The sequence below is a fragment of the Panthera leo genome, chromosome B4 (genome assembly GCF_018350215.1).
Source record: "Panthera leo isolate Ple1 chromosome B4, P.leo_Ple1_pat1.1, whole genome shotgun sequence".
Taxonomy (NCBI): Eukaryota; Metazoa; Chordata; class Mammalia; order Carnivora; family Felidae; genus Panthera; species Panthera leo.
The window spans coordinates 20,577,173-20,599,508 of record NC_056685.1 but is presented as its reverse complement, the minus strand read 5'-3'; the positions used below and the strand labels follow the sequence as shown (position 1 = coordinate 20,599,508).

General features: G+C 44.0%; 2 long non-coding RNA genes across 3 annotated transcripts; one reads left to right on the top strand and one right to left on the bottom strand.

The window, feature by feature from the left end:
- Positions 1–4,335: 4,335 nt before the first annotated feature.
- On the bottom strand, positions 4,336–6,229 carry LOC122223959. Its single transcript, XR_006204586.1, has 3 exons — positions 6,065–6,229; positions 5,868–5,946; positions 4,336–5,715 (listed from the first exon to the last, which is right to left on the bottom strand). It is a non-coding gene; the product is annotated as an uncharacterized LOC122223959 (long non-coding RNA).
- Positions 6,230–6,965: 736 nt separating this feature from the next.
- On the top strand, positions 6,966–17,121 carry LOC122223958. 2 transcript variants are annotated; one of them, XR_006204585.1, is made up of 5 exons: positions 6,966–7,333; positions 9,707–9,741; positions 12,975–13,041; positions 15,401–15,456; positions 16,813–17,121. It is a non-coding gene; the product is annotated as an uncharacterized LOC122223958 (long non-coding RNA). The 2 variants fall into 2 exon arrangements; XR_006204584.1 differs by having other exon boundaries at positions 12,975–13,054.
- Positions 17,122–22,336: the final 5,215 nt, after the last annotated feature.

The following is a 22,336-nucleotide window of genomic DNA, read 5'->3' as shown; positions in this document are numbered from 1 at the left end:
CAGCCTGAAAGGTGGGTTTGTTAATTTAGAAAAAACCTAAGTAAATAATGTTTCATTTTGTGCCATAGCTCTCCTTGTCCTTGTCCTTTCCCACCGATACCCTCCTAGATAACCCAAAGATACTATGCGGACAACAGACGCTGTGACATAGCTCTTTTCTTTTTTCCCTACGGTGTTCAGTTCTCTTTATAAATATTGCTTCATCTACCTTTATTTTAGACAGTGACTTATGGAATAGTCATAGGAACTTGTCTATAGTCCCTCAGAACTAGAAACAGAGCACAGAACTCTTGCTCTTGACTTTTGACGCTGACTACTGGACCCTAGAACCTTCTGGAGTGCTAAGGGATGCTGATAGCTCTCATGGTCCAGCTCTCATTTCCAGACATACTCACATGTGAATCTCAGGGAAACAGAGGCCCAGGGCATCCTTTACCCCAAACTTCTAAGAGGCTGTGAGACAAGCGATAGGAAGACTCTGGTCAGAAGTCTGGGTTCCAATCCTGGTTTTTGTCACTAATTAGCAGAGAATCCTTTGGCAAGTTCCTCTTTCCAGGCCTTGCTGGGCCATGGACCAGATGGTCTTCAAAGGTTCTATCAGATCTCAGATCTCAGTTGTCAGGTACAGCAGACTGTTTCTCAAGATAATCGCTAAGTCTCTTCTACTTCCCATTTCCTGACCTTTTAAAACAATAATTTACCTAATAATTATACTAAAATGCACACATTTTGACAAATGTATACACCTATGTGTACACCACCGCAAAGTACGGAACATTTCTCTCATCCCCAAAAGTTCCCTCATGCCCTTTTGTTGTCAGTCACCACCCTCCAGCCCCAGGCAACCAGCGATGGCTTTCTGTCACTCTAGATCAGTTTGCCTTTTCTAGAATTTCACATAAAAAGAATCGTGCATAACGTACTCTTTTGTGTCAGTTTTCTTTCACTCAGCATAACCACATCCTTTTTGCAATGCGCCTGGACCATTCTCGCATCAAGAGTGAAGTCTACTTCCCAGTCTCTTGAATCCATGCTGGCCCTCTGACTTGCCTTGACCGATAGAATACTGTGAAAGTAACGCTGTGTGGTCCCTTTCGCACCCTTGAAAGACAGCCGCCGTGCGAAAATGCTTGAGTGAGGCCACTGAATTATGTGAGACCACATGGAGAGAGAGAGAGAGAGAGAGAGAGAGAGGCATGTGGAGAACCGGACACGTGGATGAGGCCACCTTGGATCGCCAGCACCAGTTGGTGCCCCAGTAAAGACCACATGGAGCAGAGAAGAGCCGTCCTCGCTGAATTCTCAACCCACAGAATCATGGGCAAATAAAATGGTCTTTCTTTAAGCCACTACATTTGGGGGCTGGCTTGAAACACAGCGATAGTTAATGGAAATGATTGAGTCTGCTGCCCTGTTTTCTTTAAAGGTGCATCAGATTTCTTTCAGACTCTAGGACTATTTGCTAGCTATGCAAATATTTTACCTTTAATCGTTTCTACTTCTCTTACCCCCTTTTCTGTTTTTAAAATGTTTGTTTGTTTGTTTATGAGAAAGACAGCACATGCGCATGGGAGAGAGAGTGTGGGAAAGGGGCAGAGAGAGAGGGAGACAGAGAATCCCAAGCAGGCTCCAATATGTCAGCACAGAGCCCAACATGGGGCTCAGACCCACAAACCATGAAATCATGACTTGAGCCAAAATCAAGAGTCAGATGCTTAACTGACTGAGCCACCCAGAAACCTTCTTTTATTCTTTTTTTTTAACTGAGGTATAATTGACATACAACATTGTATTCGTTTCAGGTGTAGAACGTAATGATTCAATATTGGTATATACTGTGAAATAAAATGATCACCGTAATAAGCCTAGTTAACATCCATCACTACACACAGTTACAGATTTGTGTGTGTGTGTGTGTGTGTGTGTGATAAAAACTTCTAACATTTACCCTCTTAGCAAGTTTCAAATATCCCATACAGTATTATTAACTATAGTTGCTATGATGTACGTTACATCCGCAGGACTTACTTATTTCATAGCTGGTTGTTTGTACCTTTTGACCCCCTTCATCCCTTGCCCCCCACCCCCAACCTCTGGCAACTACCACTTTGTTCTCTATTATGAACTTGGGTTTCTTGGGTTTTGTTTTGTTTTTAGATTCCACATATGAGCGCATACAATATTTGTTTTTCTCTGCATGACCTATTTCACTTAGCATAATGCCCTCGAGGTCCATCCATGTTGCTGTCTTGCTCCCTTTTCGTGTTATTCTTCCCTCAAGTATCATAAACTGCACTAAATTCTAACTACCTAACCCTGTTACTTCGATGGACTGGAAAACTGTAGAGTGTTTTGTTGATGGTGTTGTTTTAGATTTCACTTCTGCGGTGTTAAAGAAAAAAAATCTCAAATTCCTTCCCTCTTCCCTTCAGATCCACTGTCTGGCATTTGATTTACAGCATGTTCTAGAGAAAAGAATGCAGAGTTTGGGAGCTGAGAGCACTCACTTCATACCTAATGAGCTGTATGGTTCGGGGCAAGTTTGAAAGCTTCCTGCACCTGATTTTCTCCATGTAAAATATTTCATGGGCTGGTAGAGAGAAGATAAACTGCCAAAACAGATGGGAAAGTTATTTGAAAGCAAAAGGATTTTTCATTTCCATAACTCTGACAAGGCCCTCTGCAATGGTATTTGTATGCCTTCCAAGTGTCACGTTCTCTGTTATAGGATTAAACATGCAAGATACATTCGCCTACCTATCACCTGGAAGACAAGATCAACACTCTTTCTGCCTTACAGCTTCTTGTCAGAAGTGAGAGATGTGCCCGTGTGTGTGTGTGTGTGTGTGTGTGTGTTTTACTTTGCTATTTGTCATATAATGTTCTGTCGTGGGCCACTATGACTTGTCAGGCAAAATCTGGTGAAGGAAACATTCTCCTGAAAGGGTGAAAGCTGAGGTTTACAGGAAGAGATGTATTGGTTTGTGGGGGACTTAACTATAAGGCTTAAGACTTTTAGAAGCCACCCCTAGCAAAGAAAGAATTAGGGGAGTCCCATCTCTCTCCCCAAATACAATTCTAAATCAAAAATCATATAAACCATGAAATAAAGGGAAAGAAGCCCCCAAAGTTTCTGATTTGCACCATGACAGTGAAGTTCGTAGTTTTGTTTGAAATAAATTCAATCTTTCTGGTTTTTCTTCTTTGTGTCATGGTGCCCTTGTTTTGGGGGCTGTTATCAGCAGCAGTAGTATCACCTGTGACCTTGTTAGAAGGGCTCATTCTTGGGCCTTCCCCCTAATCCACTGGATCAGAAACTCAGGGTGTAGGACCTAGCAACCTGTGTTGTTTTTTTTTTTAACAAGCCCTTGAGGGTGATTGTGAAGTGTTACAGTTTGAGTATCACTGCCTTAGATACTTGAGTTGTCCACTGCTCTGTATGTCACACTGGCTTTCATTCACACTTCCTGAGAGCTTTATAAAAATGCAAGTGTTGGAACTCTCCCCCCACTGATTCTAATTCATTGGTCAGGGGTAGGCCCGAGAAGCCAGTATTTTTTTAAGCCTCCCAGATGATTCTACCATGCTAACCAGGGTTGAGAGTCACTAGCATGTTGGGGACAGTTCCAACCCCTAGATTTGAGCAACCGGTAGAGGAAGGCGAGGAAAGATGGGGAGGACGGAGAGGTCTGCTTCCTCTGTTTAGGCTGAAGAGAATGAACAGGAATATAGGATAGCTCAGAAGAATGTTTAAGCGTGTTTGAACTACAACACATTAAAGTGTGAAGTAGGGAAGGCCATAGTTAGTAGTTAAGGCATAGTCTTCAGGGAACCTTTGGGCCAGTAAGCATTTTAGTCTGAACAAAAGGAAGAACATTTAGAGAAGATTGCTGCAAAAAAGCCGAGCTAGTACAACTATGATAATATAGGCTTGAAATTCCTTCTGGTACTCGGTTACGCGCTTAGAACCTTGTTATACGTTCATGTTCTGAGTCTCTATATTAACATTCAGTTTACTCCTTAAAAAACACAATCGGGGAGGGGCGCCTGGTTGGCGCAGTCGGTTAAGCGTCCGACTTCAGCCAGGTCACGATCTCGCGGTCCGTGAGTTCGAGCCCCGCGTCAGGCTCTGGGCTGATGGCTCAGAGCCTGGAGCCTGCTTCTGATTCTGTGTCTCCCTCTCTCTCTGCCCCTCCCCCGTTCATGCTCTGTCTCTCTCTGTCCCAAAAATAAATAAAAAACGTTGAAAAAAAAAAAAAATTAAAAAAAAAAAAAAAAAAAAACACAATCGGGGAAAGGAACGCCTGTGTTCTTAAAATTTTAATATTGCTATTCTCCATATCATGTTTTATTATATGCTACCATAAGACTGGTCTGGTCAGGTGCGGGCAGGCTAGGTGAAGGAAACAGTCTCATAGAAGGGTGAAAGCTGATTGGATGGTAATTATCTTCACTTGTATAATAGCCGATTGAAGGAATCCAGGAAAGTCATTTTTAAACTATTAAAAACGATAGCCATAAAAGGAAAATTTGAGAGACGGATTTCTTTTTTCCTTTGGCCAAAAGTTAGGTTTTTTAAAAGGACTTGATTTTTAAAAGATGTAGTGAAAGGATGGAAGGGGCTTGGAAGTGGAACAACATATAACAGGGGAGAGAATTTGGTCTGTTTTTTCCCCCACTGCTATATCTGCAGCATCTGGAACAATGCCTGATACATAACATTCAAAAAATGTAGTATACTTGTTGAACGCATGCATGAATGATCTCCCAGGATACTTCCAGTCTTGCATACCAGGATGCCATGATTAGTTGATGCCTGAGGCACCGAAATTAGAAGATCCTAAACTTACTCTTTATGAAGAACTTTCCAACCCGTCCGCTATACTCTGACAGGTATTATAAACTTTCCTAGCCAAGGTGTGGTCCTTTCCTAATCAAAGTTCCAAAGAAAGGAGGTTGAGACAGTATATTTCCTTAAAGGAAATATACTGGCTATTCTGCTTCTCTTCACTCTCAAGCACTCCATTTTCATTTCCTTCAAAAAGAATCCATCAGTTATAAATCAGCAGCCTGGGGGGCCATTTTTGAAAGGATGTTCAGGTACAAAAAGGATTTAGTCCAGGTATAAAAAGGATGTTCAGGTATAAAAAAGGGATTTAATTTTCATGTGAAAACATTCCCCACATGTGTACCGTACATGACCTAGACACTCCGGAACAGAAAAATATTTACGGAACGTTGACACGTATCTCGTGTTCTGAATGTCCCAAAGCCCCGTGTCGTGCTCAGCAGACAGGTGAGCATGTGCCCAGGGTTACGTAGGAAAAGAAAAGGACTTCCATGTTCCCCACAGATTTTCGGGAGGCTCCCCTCACTCGCACAACCAATCCCCAGAATGGAGGAAAAGCGTCCTGGAAGCGCGAGCTCATTTATTTTCTTGTTCTTCTTTGGAAAATGGAACGGCGGTAGGACTCTCTCTTGGCTGTCCTTATCAATTGTCGTTCCACAACGAAAAGGGTGGGTTTGAAGACATGGGTGCTCCTTGCGTGTCGGGCGGCTTTTGGTTTCGTGTTCCTCTTCCCGGTGTCTTTAAAAAATGTGTCACGTCTGTTTCTTAATCGCCGATGTCAGTAAATAGTCACAAAGCCTCCAGTACTTTGCCAGGTACTGTACTAGGCTCCAGGGAACAACAGGACACAGCAACCCCCAGCTCTCCTAGGTTTGTATCAGGTGGGGAGAGAACCCAATAAATATGTGAAATACACATTATCAGGTGGTTATAAATGCTGTGAAGAGAAAGAAAAGGAGGGGTGTGGGAGATAAGCAGAAGTTGTAAATTTTTGGTGCTATCAAAAAAATACTCTTACTTCCTTCCCTCTTTTCTCCTTGCAGGTGGCGGACCGGAAGCCCCTTTCTTGGGTCTAGTTGCCTCTCGCCTTCTCCCACCTGGCATTTGCAGTGGATGTTCATAAAAATCACACGATTATGGGATTCCCCCCCCCCCAAAACTTTAACCTCCCACAGCCCTGCCCCCCCCCCGCCCCGCCTCCCTCCACACCCTCACCCGGGGCTGTTTCTGGTCGGAGGCACCAGGGTGGATTCAACAAAACAAACCATCCGTCCGTCCGTGTGATCATCGCCCACCTCCACAGCTTTCCAATTCAATTATTTCTGAGACAGCAGAGGCCGTTTAAGGATTCAAAAAGCACTCGATTACATTAAAAAAAAAAAAAAAAACAACAACTAGAAAAGCTAAAAAATAAAATATTAAAGGAGATCAAGTAAGTTAAGGCGGCTGGCAGCTCTTTCCTGCGGCCGACACTCAGGCTCCCATTCGAATGAAAAAGGTGGGGAGGAAAATGCAGATTTTGTCCTTTCTTTAATTGATATGGGGAAAAAAAAAAAAATCGCCAGCGGTCCCCTGCGCGGTCCCCGCTGAGGGCGGCCGGGCGGCCATTCAGGAGAGGCCGTTTCGCAACAGCTCTTTTACTGCAGACAAAGCCTCCTTGTAAGTCCCTCTGCTGCCCCCGAATAACCACGTTCGGAGTAAGAAAAATAGAGCTGCTGCGCCCGTCAGGCAGCCAGACAATAGCGGCGGGCGGGCCGCTCCACGCCACAGGGCAAAACACCATCATCTTTGTCTCCACTGCGTCCCTAAGATGAAGTCTCCAGATACTATCGTGGCGACGCGGCCGCGGAGGGGGAAACGACCGCGGCCCGCCGACCTCATCCGTTCCCTTCTGGGGGCAGGGCCGCGGCGGCCACCTCTGGAAGCGGAGGCCCGCGCGCTTCGCCGTCGCCCCTCGGGCGGAGGAGGCAGCGCGGCGGCGTCGCTTGGCGCCGCGCCCACGCCGACGACCCGGCTCCCGCGCCCGGTGGCCGAGGCGGGAAGTAGCGCCGTCCGCGCGCGGAGGGAAACCCCGGGGCGGCGCGGCCCGATCGGCGGCCCGCGCGGTGACGCGGCCGTGGCGGTAGCTGCGGCCGCCCCTCCGCGCCCCCCGGAACTCCGCGGCGGTGCCGCCTCCGCTCGTGGAAGTGGCCGCGGCGGGCCGCTCAGCGGCAGCCGGCTGCTCCCCCGAGGCCGGCGGCTGGGCCGGGGGCTCCGACCTCGGGGAGCCTCCGCGCGGCCCCAGCCTGTGCGAGGCCAGGCCCCATCCGCCCCCTGGAGCTGGACGGCAGGTGCCGCAGGTCGGGTTCCGGAGCGTGGTGTGCGGAGCCGCGGGGCTGACCGACCGGCGGGAGTCGGCCTGGGGCCCCTCCCCAAACTCCACGGCTGGGCTCCCTGAGCCTTGGGCCCCTCCACGGTGAAGCAGGATGGTTGTGAGCATTCCAGGTGAGATCATGCAGGTAAACATACCCGACCCTTAGCACACATGGTAAGTTCTCCAAAACGGAGGCAAGAGGGACGTACCGTTAATACATGCAGCAACATGGACGGAGCCGAAAAACCTTGTGCAGTGGGGGGAAAGGTAAACACGAATGGCCTCAGTCTGTATAATTCTGAATGTGACATTCTGGAAGAGGCAAAACTGTGATGACGGAAAGCAGTTGCCTGGGATGGAACAAAGGAGCGGATGGGAACTTTTGGGGGTGATGGAACAATCCCACATCTTCATAGGAATGAATGGTGGGTGTAAGACATGTAGTTGACGTTTATCGCGCCGTAGCCTCCAAATGGGTGAATTGTATTATATTCAAATTACACCTCAAGAAAGGGGGAGAAAAGAGTTAAAGTAGCGTCGAGGGAGAGTGGAGGAATAAGGGACACGTTGGCTTACAAAATCTGAGCCCTAAAATGTGTGCTCTCTCTGAATTGAGGGACTCCTCCTCCCCTAAGAATCAGTGAACACCACCACTAGGAATAGGATACCAGACCCAGTTTCTGCAACTCCCCAGATTTGCTCAGTACCCGCCCCCCCCCCCCCCCCCAGCCCCCTTAGCCTCTTGCTCAAATGCAGAGGCCTGGCCTCTGCTTCTGTGGCTTCTTGGGACAGCAGCCCTCTAGTTAAGAGTCAGGCTTCAGCGCTGCCTCTCTCATACCTGGGTTCTGATGGTAGGAGGCTCTGGCTCCTCCCATCAGTCCTAGATTCCGGTGAAAAACCTTGAGGTTCAGCATGCTCTTGCTTCCCAGGCAGTAGCCTGCAGAGGTCATGTGGCATACCCAGGAGAGTGGGGGCATTGGAGCCCCATGAGGCAAACTTGCACCAAACAGGACAGAAAGCAAGAAATAGGCAGCATGTAAACTCCTGTTTTTCCATAGACAGACGATCTCAAGATAGGATGGCTTTGTATGGTTTGTCTGGAAGCCCTCCTTTGGGACTGAGCAGTCAGCTGTACTTTCTTGTGAAGTTGTCTTCAGCCCAGTGATGTGCTGCCTTGTATTTGCTTTCTTTGCATTTCCCCTAGCCCTTGCTGCCCTGGGATTGTACCTCCTAATAAAATCTTAGTACTTAAACTTGGCCTCAGGCTCTGCTTTCTAGGTAATCCTTCAGCAGCATTTAGGCTTTAGGTCTGTGCTTTACTGAAAATTTCACAGCCACAGTAACAAACAAAATTGAGGTTATTTTTGGCTCTGGCTTACTGTCCTGTTAACCCTAAATTGTTTTAAAAGGCAACCAGTTAAGACCAATACTGAATACATAAATTTATATATACACGCCTCTGTTTGAAGTCCACAGAGATAAAAGTTTGCTTTTTCGTTTAGTGGTTCCTTAATGTCTCAAGAGCAAATTCCTAGAGTACAGTCACTTATATGTTTTAAACATTTGGAAGCTTAAAAAACTTAAAATGCAAGTAGGTGCAAAAGAAATATATATATATATACACATACATACAATGTATGTATGTGTATATATATGTATACATGTATGTATACGTGTATATATATACCTACACGTATATGTATGTGTATGTATACATATATATAAACATGTTTTCCATCATGATCATAAAATTGTTCACTGGGGGTGTGTCTAGTTATATGTTTTTGGTTTATTCGTAAAGCCATGTTCTGTCTTACCTAAAATTTTATGTAAAAGCCTTTAAAGCAATTTTTTCAGGAATGCTTTCAAAACAGATTTTCTTTGCATTATTTTAAATATTGAAGACTTCAATAAGTTTGCATTTTTAATGATAACAGCCACTTGCTTTTGGCCTGTTTATTGCAACTCTGTCAGACCTTTCTGTTTCCTCCGACGTGCCTTGCCAACCATCTGTAACTTGGTCAACAGTTATTTGAGATGGGACTGGCCAGGTTCATCCTTTAAAAAGGACATTTCTACCTTCTTGACCACAAAATTCTTCCTTTCCTGGCCATTTAAATACTGTTACATAATCTACAAACACGTGGATCTGGTGATCTGCTACGTATGTTGGCAAAGGTCACACCTGCAAATCTACGTTTCTCTAGGCACATTATTTTTTATTACTTCTTTTTATTGCTTATAATCTGGCCTATCAGAGTGTTAAAAGTTGTTTTAAAAAAATGTTCTGCCTTCATCTACATCATCATAGTGAATTGACTTTTGCAGAGAACACTTTGTCATCCTTTCATGTGAACACTTTTTAACCTTTGCATTTGAAATATCTACTTTTTTATTTGACGCTAACTTCAATTACAAGCAAGTAAGAAACCAGGCTGACGCGGAAGGCGTTTAAACACATTTTCACCAAACGAAAAATCATTTAAAAATATCTTTGGTTACAGATTGCCGTGTGAGAGGACATCCCATTAAGCAAATGGTGAGAGCTACTCTTTAAATCCTGTCACTTGATTCTTTTCAAATTTATGAGGGTAGATAATGTTCTAGCAAAAGCAAATGTACTGGTTTTATATGTACAAAGAGGTGTTGGCCCCTTCAGAATAGGCCACAAGCTTGCTGCAATTGTATTTCCATTAGTCAAACATTTAAAAAATTCTTTAGAAATTTGCCACAAGGGACGGAGTCACATTTTTTTAAATGCCATCATCACATCAGTGATAGAAAAACTTCCTCCTCTAAGAGTAGATTTAATTGTTAGAAATACCCAAAAGTCCTTTGAAACTATACCAACCTTAGTAACGCTGTTTAGCAGGGGGAAATCCAACAAGAACGAATAGAAATAAGTGAACTTAGTAATACTTACAAAAAATTAAACTTTGAGAAAAGGAGAATTAAGGAAGGATTGAAGGAGAAATCAGTGAATTAGAAAACAAAAAACAATTATGGAATCAATTCTAAAAGTAATTTCTTAGGAAAAAAAAATGGGAAGAAAGAGAAATATCTGGCAAATCTATTTAATAAAGAGAAGATACAGATTTTTAAGAAGAGAAAGATATAATAGCTGTGGAAAAATTTTTGGTTTTGTTTTTTAATTATATGAGAATACTATGTATAGTTAGCTATGAGCTAATACATTTTTTTCTGGAAAAACATAAATCACCCAAACTGAATCAAGAAATAGAAGAAAATAAGTAGATCAGAATTGGAGAAGAAATCAAATAAGGCTCAGCCCTGTAGGCAAATCATTGCAAATTTCGAAGGACTTTCTAAATGCATAAAGATGTAAAAATTTAACCCGTTTTATGAAGCAACTATAAGTATTGTAAAGCCTATCAAATATTACAAAAACACTCAAAAAATACAAACTCATATGAAATTCAATACCAAATTCTCCTTGAATATATGAGCAAATTAGGGGCACCTACCTGGCTGGTTCAGTTGGTAGAGCGTGCAACTCTTGATCTCAGGCTTGTGAGCTCAAGCCCCAGGTTGGGTGTAGAGATTACTTAAAAAAAATAAAATCTTAGGAAAAAAAAAGAAAGTTAAATAAATTCAATGAAGTTCATTTTTAACATGGTCAGGTAGCTTTTATTCTAGAAATGTGAGGAATTTTAATAATAGGAAAATAATAGAAATAACATCATACATTTAGGTCACAGATAAAAAACATCCTATCTTAATAGATGATAAAAGTCTTAACACTTCTGATTAAAACAACAACAAAATTTTTAAAAACGTCTTAGTAAATACTAAATCGATAGCCAACATCATATCCTTTAATAAGGTTTTATAAAAATAATAAAGCTAATGGTAAGACATCCAAATTGTAAGGAAGAGGGGAAAATGTAGAGTTAACTTCTCAACCTCCCATTCCCACTCTTCATTCTCCCTCCCCGAGGTGACCTCTATTAACAGTTTCTTACATATCCTTCCAGAAAGTTTCCTGGCACATAAAAGTATCTGACCATCCCCTTTGAAAAAAAACAAACAAACCAGAATCATACTCTACATATTGTTCTGCACTTGCTATTTTCATTGTATAAAGTACCTTGGATATTTTTCCACATCAGCTTATAGGTCTACCAAAATTTTTCATAAAGCTGGGCATTATTATGTGAATATGCCATACTTTTTCATTCACCTATTGGGGAACATTTTGTCTATTTTCTAGTTTTTCAAAGTTATATACAATTACAGTGAGCATTCTTAAATATCTATACCCGGGGCGCCTGGGTGGCTCATTCGGTTAAGCGTCCGACTTGGGCTCAGGTCATGATCTCGCGGCTTGTGAGGTCGAGCCCCACGTTGGTTTCTGTGCTGGCAGCTCAGAGCCTGGAGCCTGCTTTGGATTCTGTGTCTCCCTCTCTCTGCCTCTTCCCCAGCGTGCGCTTTGTCTCTCTCTCTCTCTCTCTCTCTGTCTCTGTCTCTGTCTCTCAAAAATAAATAAACATTAAAAAAAAATCTATGTCCATTGGTGATATAGGATTAATGCTTAGCAGTGGAATTGCTGGACCCATTTTTGGATAGATATCTCCAAATTAGCATCCAGAAAGGCTAGATTAATTTATAATTGCACTAAAAGTGTATGCAAAAATGTTGATAATTGTTGATGCTAGGTAATGGGCACATGAGAGTTCATTTTAGTATTCAGTCTACTTTTATGTGTCTTTTAAAATTTCAGTACTTAATGGTATGACAAGAGGTATGAAGATGCCTGCTATTAATACTGTTCTTTAAAATTATGCTAAAATAGTTCTATAATAAGACATGAGACAGAAATAATAGGTAAAATATTGAAAAGTAGAAGAAAATTTATTTGCAGATGATACTTTTGCCTAGAAAACTCAAGAGACTTGATTGAAAAGTTCTTATTAAAAATAGCTATTACCAGAGCGCTCAGGGGGCTCAGTCAGTTAAGCATCAGACTTTGGCTCAGGTCATGATCTTGGGGTTCGTGGTTTCAAGCCCTGTGTCAGGCGCTGTGCTGACAGCTCAGAGCCTGGAGCCTGCTTCGGATTCTATGTCTCCCTCTCTCTCTGCTCCTCCCCCACTCACGCTGTCTCTCTCTCAAAAAATAAGCATTAAAAAAATTTTTTTAAATAACTTTTAAAAGTTACAAATCAGTAACTTTTCCAGTGATCCAGCAATAACCTGTTGGGATATATGTACATTTTTTTAAAGACCCCATTTACATATAAATAGTATTGACAAGAACTAGAAGGGATCTATACCAAAAAAGAGAAAAAAACCACAAAAACAAAAATATTTGAGTATATTGAGAAATCTATTATGCTTCTAGATAAATGTATCTATTCCTTGGGAGAAAAAAAATATCGATTAGATGGTCACTTCCTACTAAACAAATACATCCTAGATGGATTAAAGAGACAAATGTGAAATGAAGCTGTAAATGAACTAAAAATCTAAGTGGATATTTAAGTGATTTTTTTTTGATGGAAAAAGCTAACCACAAAACAATGAAGATATCCTATAGATACATTTGCTTAAGCATTGAGAACTTCTATATGTCAAAAATGATAAAAGTACTAAATAATAAGTTGAGAAGTAGAAAGGCATTTGTCATAAATATCATAAAGTGGCAGAGTTAGTATTTGCACAAAGGTCCTTAAAAGCCTTTTCAAAGAAGAAAATCCCAACACTTTAGGCGACAGTAGCATCATTGTATTATGAGTTATGTGCTATGTATTACAGATTCAGATGGAACCACTTTGAGGAAGAAAGTTCATTTGGAAGAATCATCCCATTTTCAGAAAGCCAGGTTTTTGTTGTTTGTATGTTTTGTTTGTTTCCACGTCATTTCATGTGATGATAGTTGGATTACAAATGCTTTTTGCTCCAGTTTCTTTTTCAAAAGCATCCCTGTCTTCTCTGATAGATATTTTACTGTCCCCATTTTCCAGAGTAGGAAGGGTTTATCTTTGTGGCTTTAAGTACAAATAGGCAGCAACTGAAATAGCAAGATAAACAAATCATTCAAAATAACGTCATCAGAGGAGAAGCCAAGGCGAGTGAACAGGACTTAAGAAAGGGGCAAAAGTTAAAAGTGCCTGCCAGTTACACGTGTGCTCAGGATTCTTACGTCCTGCCCCATCCTTAGCTGTCTCGGACCATGCCCAAGGGATATAGCCTGGCTTTCCGCAGTGCCTAAATGAGGACAGGTCCCGAAGGCCCAGGGCTGGAGAGAGACGAAGCTGTGTGGAATTAGCTGATGCCTGCATTTGTGCTAACACTTATTGGGGCTTAAAACCGGGACTGTTCCAAGCATGTTCTGACCTTGTAATACGCAGGAGTTGTCTCCTGTAACCATCACCGAACAACCCCAGGATTTAGGTACATTTATGATGTCCAGTTTTCACATTAAGAAACTGGAGTGCAGGAAAGTTAAGTAGCTTGCTAAAGTTCTCATAGCTAGAAAATGGTATTTGAACCCGGCAGTTGGAGCTGGAGCCCAAGGTCCGTGGCCAGTGTAACCATGTAGAAAGCCCTTTCATCCACAGGAGCTCATTTGACCCTCACAACTTTGTGAGCTCAAGAAAAATTCTCCCCAGTTTACACTAAGGCCGTGGGAAGCCAGAAATGGGTTATTGGAATTAGTAATTTTTTTTTTTTTTTTCCAGTGATCTTAAAGAAGCTGACAGTAGAGCTTGGATGGGCCTGAGATAAGAAATGACTGCAGGGGAAACAAGCCTTAGAAGGCTTGGATCAGGGAAAGAAATGGCCTGGACTTTTAGAGGAAGCACAATCTGCATGGATGGGAAGGGGGCTGGGGACAGGCCAGGGGAGGTTATCCTGAGCCCAGCCAGCTCCGGAGCCCTCAGGTTCATAAGGATGCGAGGTGATAAACAGGGAAAGAAATCACACCCATCGTGTGGAACTCGTCTACCCTTCCGGCAAGACTAGCTCCCTACTCCCCGTCACCGTTTGTCTAAGAATCCTGTTGTTAATTTATGCCTCTGTTTATGTACCTGGCCTTTGCCAGTGCAGGTAACAAGCTAGGAGTTGTGGAAATCGCCAAACACAGCGTCCATTGCACGATAGGATTTTCACCTAGTTTTTAAGTACAATCATGACCACAAAGTTTAGACAAATAGCTTTAGAATTTCCTTACATATAAGCAAAATAGTATTGGTTAACATCTGAACTTGTTGCTTGCTTTTTGATTACATCATTTTCTTTTTCCTGCAATGTTGTGAATACAAAGGAACTTGACAAGAAACATGCATGTCCTGAGAAACTTTAATAAAATAATCCAGTTAAATGCCCTGGAAGTCTATTTAAAAGCAGAAAAATAAAGAATTATTTTGCTATATGACTGTCACCTACTCACTTATCTGCTGGGGAGGCGGGGCAGGGGCAGGGGCGCCTGGGTGACTCAGTCGGTTAAGCATCTGACTTCGGCTCAGGTCATGATCTCACAGTTCTTGAGTTCAAGCCCTGCGTTGGGATCTGTGCTGACAGCTCAGAGCCTGGAGCCTGCTTCAGATTCTGTGTCTCCCTCTCTCCCTGCCCCTTCTGTGCCCTCTCTCTGTCTCTCTCTCTTTTAAAAAAGTAAACATTAAAAAAAATTTTTTTTTAAGTATTTATCTGCTTGTGTTCAAGTCTGAATTGATAGGTATCAAAAAAGAGAAATACATACTCATTTCACAATATTCTTAAAGGCAATATGCACCATCACCTCCAATGGAAATTCTTTTACCTACTGTAAATTACAGCATTAACCTAAAATTTAATGTAATGTTATATCAGTATCATAAGATTCATCATAAGAACACTGTCCTTACATTTTCTTAAATAAATTTGCATCTAAATCATCTCTCAAAAGTGAGTAAATTCCATGTGATAAATCCTTCCAACTTCTCTTTCCTACTCCAAACACACATTCTTGTATAATTTTTGGCCATCAAAATCTTTCGGTGACCTGTAGCAACCAAACAGGTTTCCAGTATTTGATCTCAAATAGTTAAAGATAAAAAATGGGGGATTGTTCAGGCTGAAATATTTGGCTATGCCTCAGGGGGAAAAAATAAAAGGTGCTCTTAATCCATGGTTCTAACAACATTGTTCTGATTTTTTTTTTTTATTTTTTTATTGCTGGTGCTGGCATGAATGAAATGTAGGCTGATTCATCTAATGGGAATTTGAATGCTGGTGGAAAACTGTACAGAAAATCCAGGTGAGTTGAAGGAGAAAGAGATCAGGGATCTGCGAGGAAAATTCAGTCCGAAAATGGGGACAGGCTCTGTGAATGCAGGAAACAAACGCAACCGGTTTGGACTCTAGTATTTGAAGCCTGCGAAAGGCCAGGGACCTAGGACCCCAGGATGGGAGAAAAGCCGAGGGTGAAAAGTTTCTGAGCTGACTATTAAATAGATGTAACTCACAGGCTAGTGTGCCCATGTGGGATTTTAATTACTCAGACATCTGTTTGGCGAAGTGTACTACTAAATGGGGATCAAATACAGAGATCAAATTACGTGGGGAGGAGAGTGGAGATGCGAATCCAGACTCAGAAAGGAGAGCTGTCGGCCAGGGAAAGACCAGTCCCGGCTTTACATCTCCCCAACAGAGAAGCAATTATTTTAGATGTGGGGCTGGTTAGCATCTTAGGTCATGAATTTAATTAAATAACCCTCGAGTGGCAGAAAACAGAACAAACCACCGTATTTAACTGTCAGTAAGACATGCTGCAAATAAATGGTCCAGATTCTTCTTCCTTCCCTCCTCCCACATTAGATTTGGTGTAGTTTCTTAAATTCACAACTCACCTCCCTTTCCCAGTCTAGCCCTTCCTTCCCGGGGGCATCCAGTAAGCTCATCGAAGTAGATGGCTTGGGCCAGAGACAAGATTTGACTTCTAACGTTTTCGTGATGAGATACTTGGGAAGGTGGAGAGAAGGGACGAGGATTAAGTCACCATTTGAGTTCCTTTCTTGGGCTCCCTGCAAATGGCTGATACTTCAGAGAAATATCCTGGAGTCAAAAGACTCCACGGCCCTTTTGTTGGCAGTTAGCACCTTGGAAAGAAAAGAAGCTGAGGGAGGGAGACTCAAAACAAGTGGTTGGAGCAAGCAGAGAAGAGAGGAAGAGAAGGCATTCAGCTTTTAAAATGAATATTTAGGGGCGCCTGGGTGGCTCAGTCAGTTAAGCAGCTGACTCTTGATTTCAGCTCCGGTCAAGGTCTCAGGTTCATGAGATTGAGCCCCATATCGGGCTCTCCCATCCTCTCTCTCTGCCCCTCCCCTGCTCTCTCTCTCTCTCAAAATAAATAAGCTTTTTTTAAAAAAATGAGTATTTAAAACCCACCCTTACTCGGCACTGCCCCTTGCAGTCCTCTGCACGGCTCCATCAGCAGCCCCCTTGCCTGTAGCTGAAGAAAGGGGATTAGTTTTAGAGCCTTCACCCGAACTCTCCACTCAGCTGTCCTTCCCACCTCCCGCCACTTTCTTCAGCGACGCCATAATTCTCCACGCAGCCAACTTAGAGACGCTGGTTTCCTCTAACGTGCATTTCTTCTGTTTGCAAATAACAGAAACCAGCTGGAGAGAACCTAAGTAAAAGTGTAAATTTACTGGAAGGATACTTAGGATCTCGTGGAATCCAGGGAAGAGTCGAACAACCACGACTTCCTCCGGGAGGGTTGGCCTAGGAAGTCCACTGGTTCCTGCAAAGCACTGCCATCAGTGGCTCAGCTGCCACCTGCCACTCACTGTCTCTCTGTCAAATCCGAAATTCCCTGGAGAGTTCGACACACACACACACACACACACACACACACACACACACACACACCCGTATGTTTTCAGTCTTGGGCAGTTTAATAAACTCTGAAAATTATCCATTCCTTTGAAACCGGCCCTTTTTGCTATCATTTTAAAGTCCTAAGAAGAGGGGTACCTGGGTGGTTCAGTCGGTGGAGCATCTGACTCAGGATTTCGGCTCAGGCCGTGATCTCATAGCTCACGGGATCAAGCCCCACATTGGCAGCACAGAGCCTACTTGGGATTCTCTCTCTCTGCCCCTCCCCTGCTTGTTGTCTCTCTTTCTCTCCCTCTCTCGAAGTAAATAAAGATGAAAACAAATAAATACATAAAGTCCCAGGAAGAACTAGTTGAGGCAGTGCTAACTTGAGTGACTGGCTGCCAGTACAGCCAGATTCTGACACCCAGTGTGAGTGAAGTGACAGCCAGCAGCCCTGACAGGACAGAGCTCGAAGGCAGTGTATTGTTGCTCGGGCAGGCTACTTTTAAAGTGTCCTGGCCCAAGTCCCTGGTGCCAGCATCCAGGGTGGCTCAAGGAACTCTGCAATAACTATTTATTGACCTCCTACTGGGTGCCGGGCAGCCGTGCTAAGTGATACGCTGGATACAAAGATGAGTGGTTCCTGCCTGACCTGATGGTGCTGAAACCCAGACCTGTGTCTCTTGTGTGAACAGCCATCTAAAGACTGCTGGGAGGGGCGCCTGGGTGGCGCACTCGGTTAATCGTCCGACTTCAGCTCAGGTCACGATCTCGCGGTCCGTGAGTTCGAGCCCCGCGTCGGGCTCTGGGCTGATGGCTCGGAGCCTGGAGCCTGTTTCCGATTCTGTGTCTCCCTCTCTGTCTGCCCCTCCCCCGTTCATGCTCTGTCTCTCTCTGTCCCAAAAATAAATTAAAAACGTTGAAAAAAAAATTAAAAAAAAAAAAAAAAGACTGCTGGGAATAATTTACCCCATGAACAATGTTTTTTTAACTCCCTCCTTCCCTCCCCCCACTCCCACCCCCAGCGGTGGATGAGAAACCCAAAGATTCTGCCCAAGCAGTGAGGACATCTCATTGTAAATGAGGTTAAGATTTCACTGCTCATGTTCAGAGCCTCCATTGGGTTAAATCCTATGAGAACTGAGGTGACTTTACAGGTAAGCACAGCCACGTGTCCTGTATTTGTATGATGTGATTCGGAGGGTATGATGTCGGGCGGGTGTGGAATTACTTTTGGAAATAGAGGACTGATGTTTTCTTCCCCATCTGAGTAGAAGCTTCTGATTAGCAAGAGCTGTTAAGGCCAAAGAGAGGCTAACCGTGGTTGTCTGTGCCAAGCGTCTGAAACTTTGGGTTTAGACCTGAGAAAATTTGATGTTCTGGTTTGGTTCGATTCCAATTTAAACTAGTTGCCTGAGTGTTCTTAAATTTGGCGGGGGGGGGGGGGGTTCAACTTAAGGTGTTTATTTTAAGATGTAGCAAATTATTAAGGCTCATTCTGGTTGCAGGGTGAGGATTTAACTCGGTCGTATTTGTGGTAAGGACATGAAAGGTCTGACTGGAAAATGGCGGCAGCTGGAGAAGGGAGGCCCTTGGCCTTGAAGAGGGAGTAATATATAGGTGGAACACTAGAGTCCATTATAGTTCATCCGTTGTGCTGTTCAGATCCAATTGCTTCTTTTTTCTTTTTTATTGTTGATCCACAGTGTTACATTAGTCTCAGGTGTACAACATAGTGATTCGATCCCTGTATGTCTTATGCTGTGCTAACAACCATAGTTACTGCCTGTCACCATACCCCGCGATTACAATACCATTGGCTATATTCCGTATGCTCTGCCATTCGTCCCTGTGACTTCTTCATTCCATGACTGGAAGCCTGTATCTCCCACTCCCCTTCACCCATTTTGCCCATCCCCTCACCCTTCTCCCTTCTGGAGGCCATCAGTTTGTTCTCTGTATTTATAGGTCTGTTTCTGCTTCCTGTATGTTGCTTTGTTCATTTGTTTTTTAGATTCCACATGTAAGTGAAATTGTATGGTATTTGTCTTTCTCTGACTTATTTCATTTGTCGTAATACTCCACAGGGGGACCTGTAGGTTAAGCATCAGTCAGTTAAGCATCCAACTCTTAATCTCAGCCCAGGTCTTGATCTCAGGGTTGTGAGCTCAAACTCTGCCTTGAGCTCCACACTGGTCATGGAGCCCACCTTTAAAAAAAAAAAAAAAAGCATAATACTCTCTAGGTCCATCCATGTTGTCGTAATTGGCAAGACTTCATTCTTTTTAAGTTTAAAAAAATTTTTTTAAAGTTTATTTCAAAAGAGACAGGGGAAGAGGCAGAGAGAGACAGAGACAGAGAGAGAGGGAGGGAGGGAGGAAGAGAACCCCAGGCATGCTCTACACTGACAGCAGAGAGCCGAATATGGGACTCGGAACTCATGAGCCATGAGATCATGACTTGAGCCAAAAATGCTTAACCGACTGAGCCACTCAGGTGCCCCAAGACTTCATTCTTTTTCATGACCAAATAATATTCCTGTGTGTGTGTGTGTGTGTGTGTGTGTGTGTGTGTACATACACAATACCATATCTTTACCCATTCATATACTGATGGACACTTGGGCCGATTCCATATCTTGGCTGTTGTAAATAATGTTGTTATAAACATGGGATGCATATATCTTTTCAAATTAGTGTTCTCATTTTCTTTGGGTAAATACCTAGTGGAATTACTGGATCATCTGGTAATTCTATTTTTCATTTTTTGATGATGCTCTGTACCATTTTCCACAGTGGCTGCACCAGTTTATGTTCCCACCACAGTTCACGAAGGTTACTTTTCTCCACATCCTCACCAGTATTTGTTATTTTTTTGTCTTTTTGCTTCTGCTCATTCTGACAGACATAAGGTGGCATCTCATTGTGGTTTTGATTTGTATTTCCCTGATGATGAGTGACGTTGAGTATCTTTTCATGTGCCACCAACTGCTTCTTAGAGCAAGTCCACGTGCCTGATAACCAGGATTATAACCCAACTCCAAGGATTCTGGTTGGCCTGTGTTGCCGGGGAAGCTTATAAAAAGGTTTGTGGGGAAACTACAGTGGCTACAGCGGCAGTGGGTCTCAAGCCTCCAGTAACTGATACTTTATCTCCTTCTCCACCGCCCGTTCTAGATTTGCCTCAGCCAGGGCCCATGCTGGTCCAGGCGTATTGCCTGGGTGACCCAGACCCTCATCTCCCAGCGGCTTAGGACCTGGTCACTATGCCCGTCTTAGATCATGGCCTCTGTTCTTGTCTGTTCACTGTTAAAACTGGGCACAGGAGCCTCGGGAGACTCCATTGGGTCACTTGTGTGCCAAACGTTCTTCCCTCTCTGCATTCTGTGAGAGAGCTCCACTTCTGCTGGTGATCACGACCGATGATCCCTGCTAGTGTAGTGATTCCTTTCCTGCTGGTTTCTTGGCATAAGGAGACCGAAGCGCTTTGAGCAGTAGCTGTATTGTCAAGTACAGTGGGACTCTGTGTCCACGATGAAGTATTACCCCTCTGGGAACAAGGCCTTTTGTCCCACAGAGCCTAAGATTTGGGGGACAGAAAGCACCAACTTGCCAAGGGTCCCACTGGGAATGCCACCTACTTTTCCCCATAGTTCCTGGACCCAGCCCACCTATTGGGAACTACATAATGGTTATTGATTTAGGGTGGCATCTCAACTTCAAGGTGTATCATCTCCAAACTGGTGCCTCCCCTGTGTCTTTAGGAGGCCATTCCACCATTCTGTAATGCCAGTGGCTTAACAGTGATGCAGTATGGGACTAGACTAGTGTACTCTTTGGCCCAAGGCAGTATTGTACGGGATCTTGTGTCAGTAGATCAGACATTCTTAATTCTCAGTTGGTGATGTTGGCTGGGTCCTGTGGAGAGGAAAGGAAAACTCAGAATATATAATAACCCTAGTCAAGATGAATTCCTGCTTCCTCCAGGGTAGAACAGGTCCATCGTAGTCAGTTTACCTCCAAATGGTTGGTTGGTCACCTTGAGGGATTGGGCTGTATTGGGGAGTCAGCACTCGTTTCTGCAGTTGACAGGTTGGACATTTGTTAGTAGCAGTGGCTGGACCAAGCCCGGTGAGCCAAAGCCCTCTTCGTAGCCACCACCCCCACCATGATGACTGCTCCACTGAAGTATCCGTTGTGCCAGAAATACAGCCGCTGATTAGAGAGACTGGCAGATGGCCACGGCTGACTCACGGATGTTGTTTAATGTCTTTCTGATAGTGGCACTTTGCTGTGCACGAACATGGGACACACAGTTCTTCAAACCTGGGTCCACACGTTATCCGTGATATTCTGATATTTCTCCTTCCAAGCCTCTGACCGAATTGCCACCCCACCTACCACTGTCTATGAGCCTGTGTATACTCTTACCTCGAACTATTGTTTCAAAGCGGACAACCAAGTGCATCGCCAGAAATTTCTCCTCCCCGCTCTCCTTCAGGGTCGCCCCAAGTAGAGGTGCAGTGTGACAGTATCTCTTCTTGGCTTGCACTCTTACGCTGAGCCAGCTCATCCAGGAACGAAGGTTGGCCTTTCTCCTCTTCTGTCAGCTGGCCATAACAGACACCCCCATGCAGCCTTGGTTGTGAGCCAGTTGTGACCCCGTAGCCGTGAACGCCGGAGCAGTAGTGGTGGATGACGCGGAGTTGCGGGCCAACAACTGGAAAAGCCGGCGTGTGCCCTCTGGCCCTCCTGCTCACGCGTGGCCCTGCATCTTACACTCCCACTTCATGACGGATTCTTGCTGCTGGGCCTGGCAGAACCCAGCTCGTGATTATCTCTGCTTGCAGAGTTACTTGATGTCCCGTGGTCATTTGGTCTGTCTCAGTCAGGGCCATTCATCTAGAAGAACTTCTTTTCAAATGCTGTAAAGTTCTTTGCTACAGAGGATGTGTCCTTGCTCCAAAGTCCCGGGAGCCTGTGCTGCACTTCTTCTGGGATTACCAGTAACCGTGCACACTTTCCCACCACGGGTCCCTCTAATACCACGGGGCCTGCTGAGTGATCGGGCAGGTCTCCTTGCACCGGGGCCTCGACCTGCTGCAGTGCTCTGTCACCCAGTAAAAGGGCCGGGGCAGTATTTTGAAATGCGGGGGGGAAATAGCTACTGAGTATACTTAGTGAGGTATTTCAGGTTCCATCCTCATAGCGACCAGCCTGTCCTCTGTCAGTTGGTTCCTGATCTGAGAAACTGGGTAAGTGTCTGTGACCAAGCTGCCCTAAGCCTACTGACCATCCTTTTTGGGTTTTTTTCTA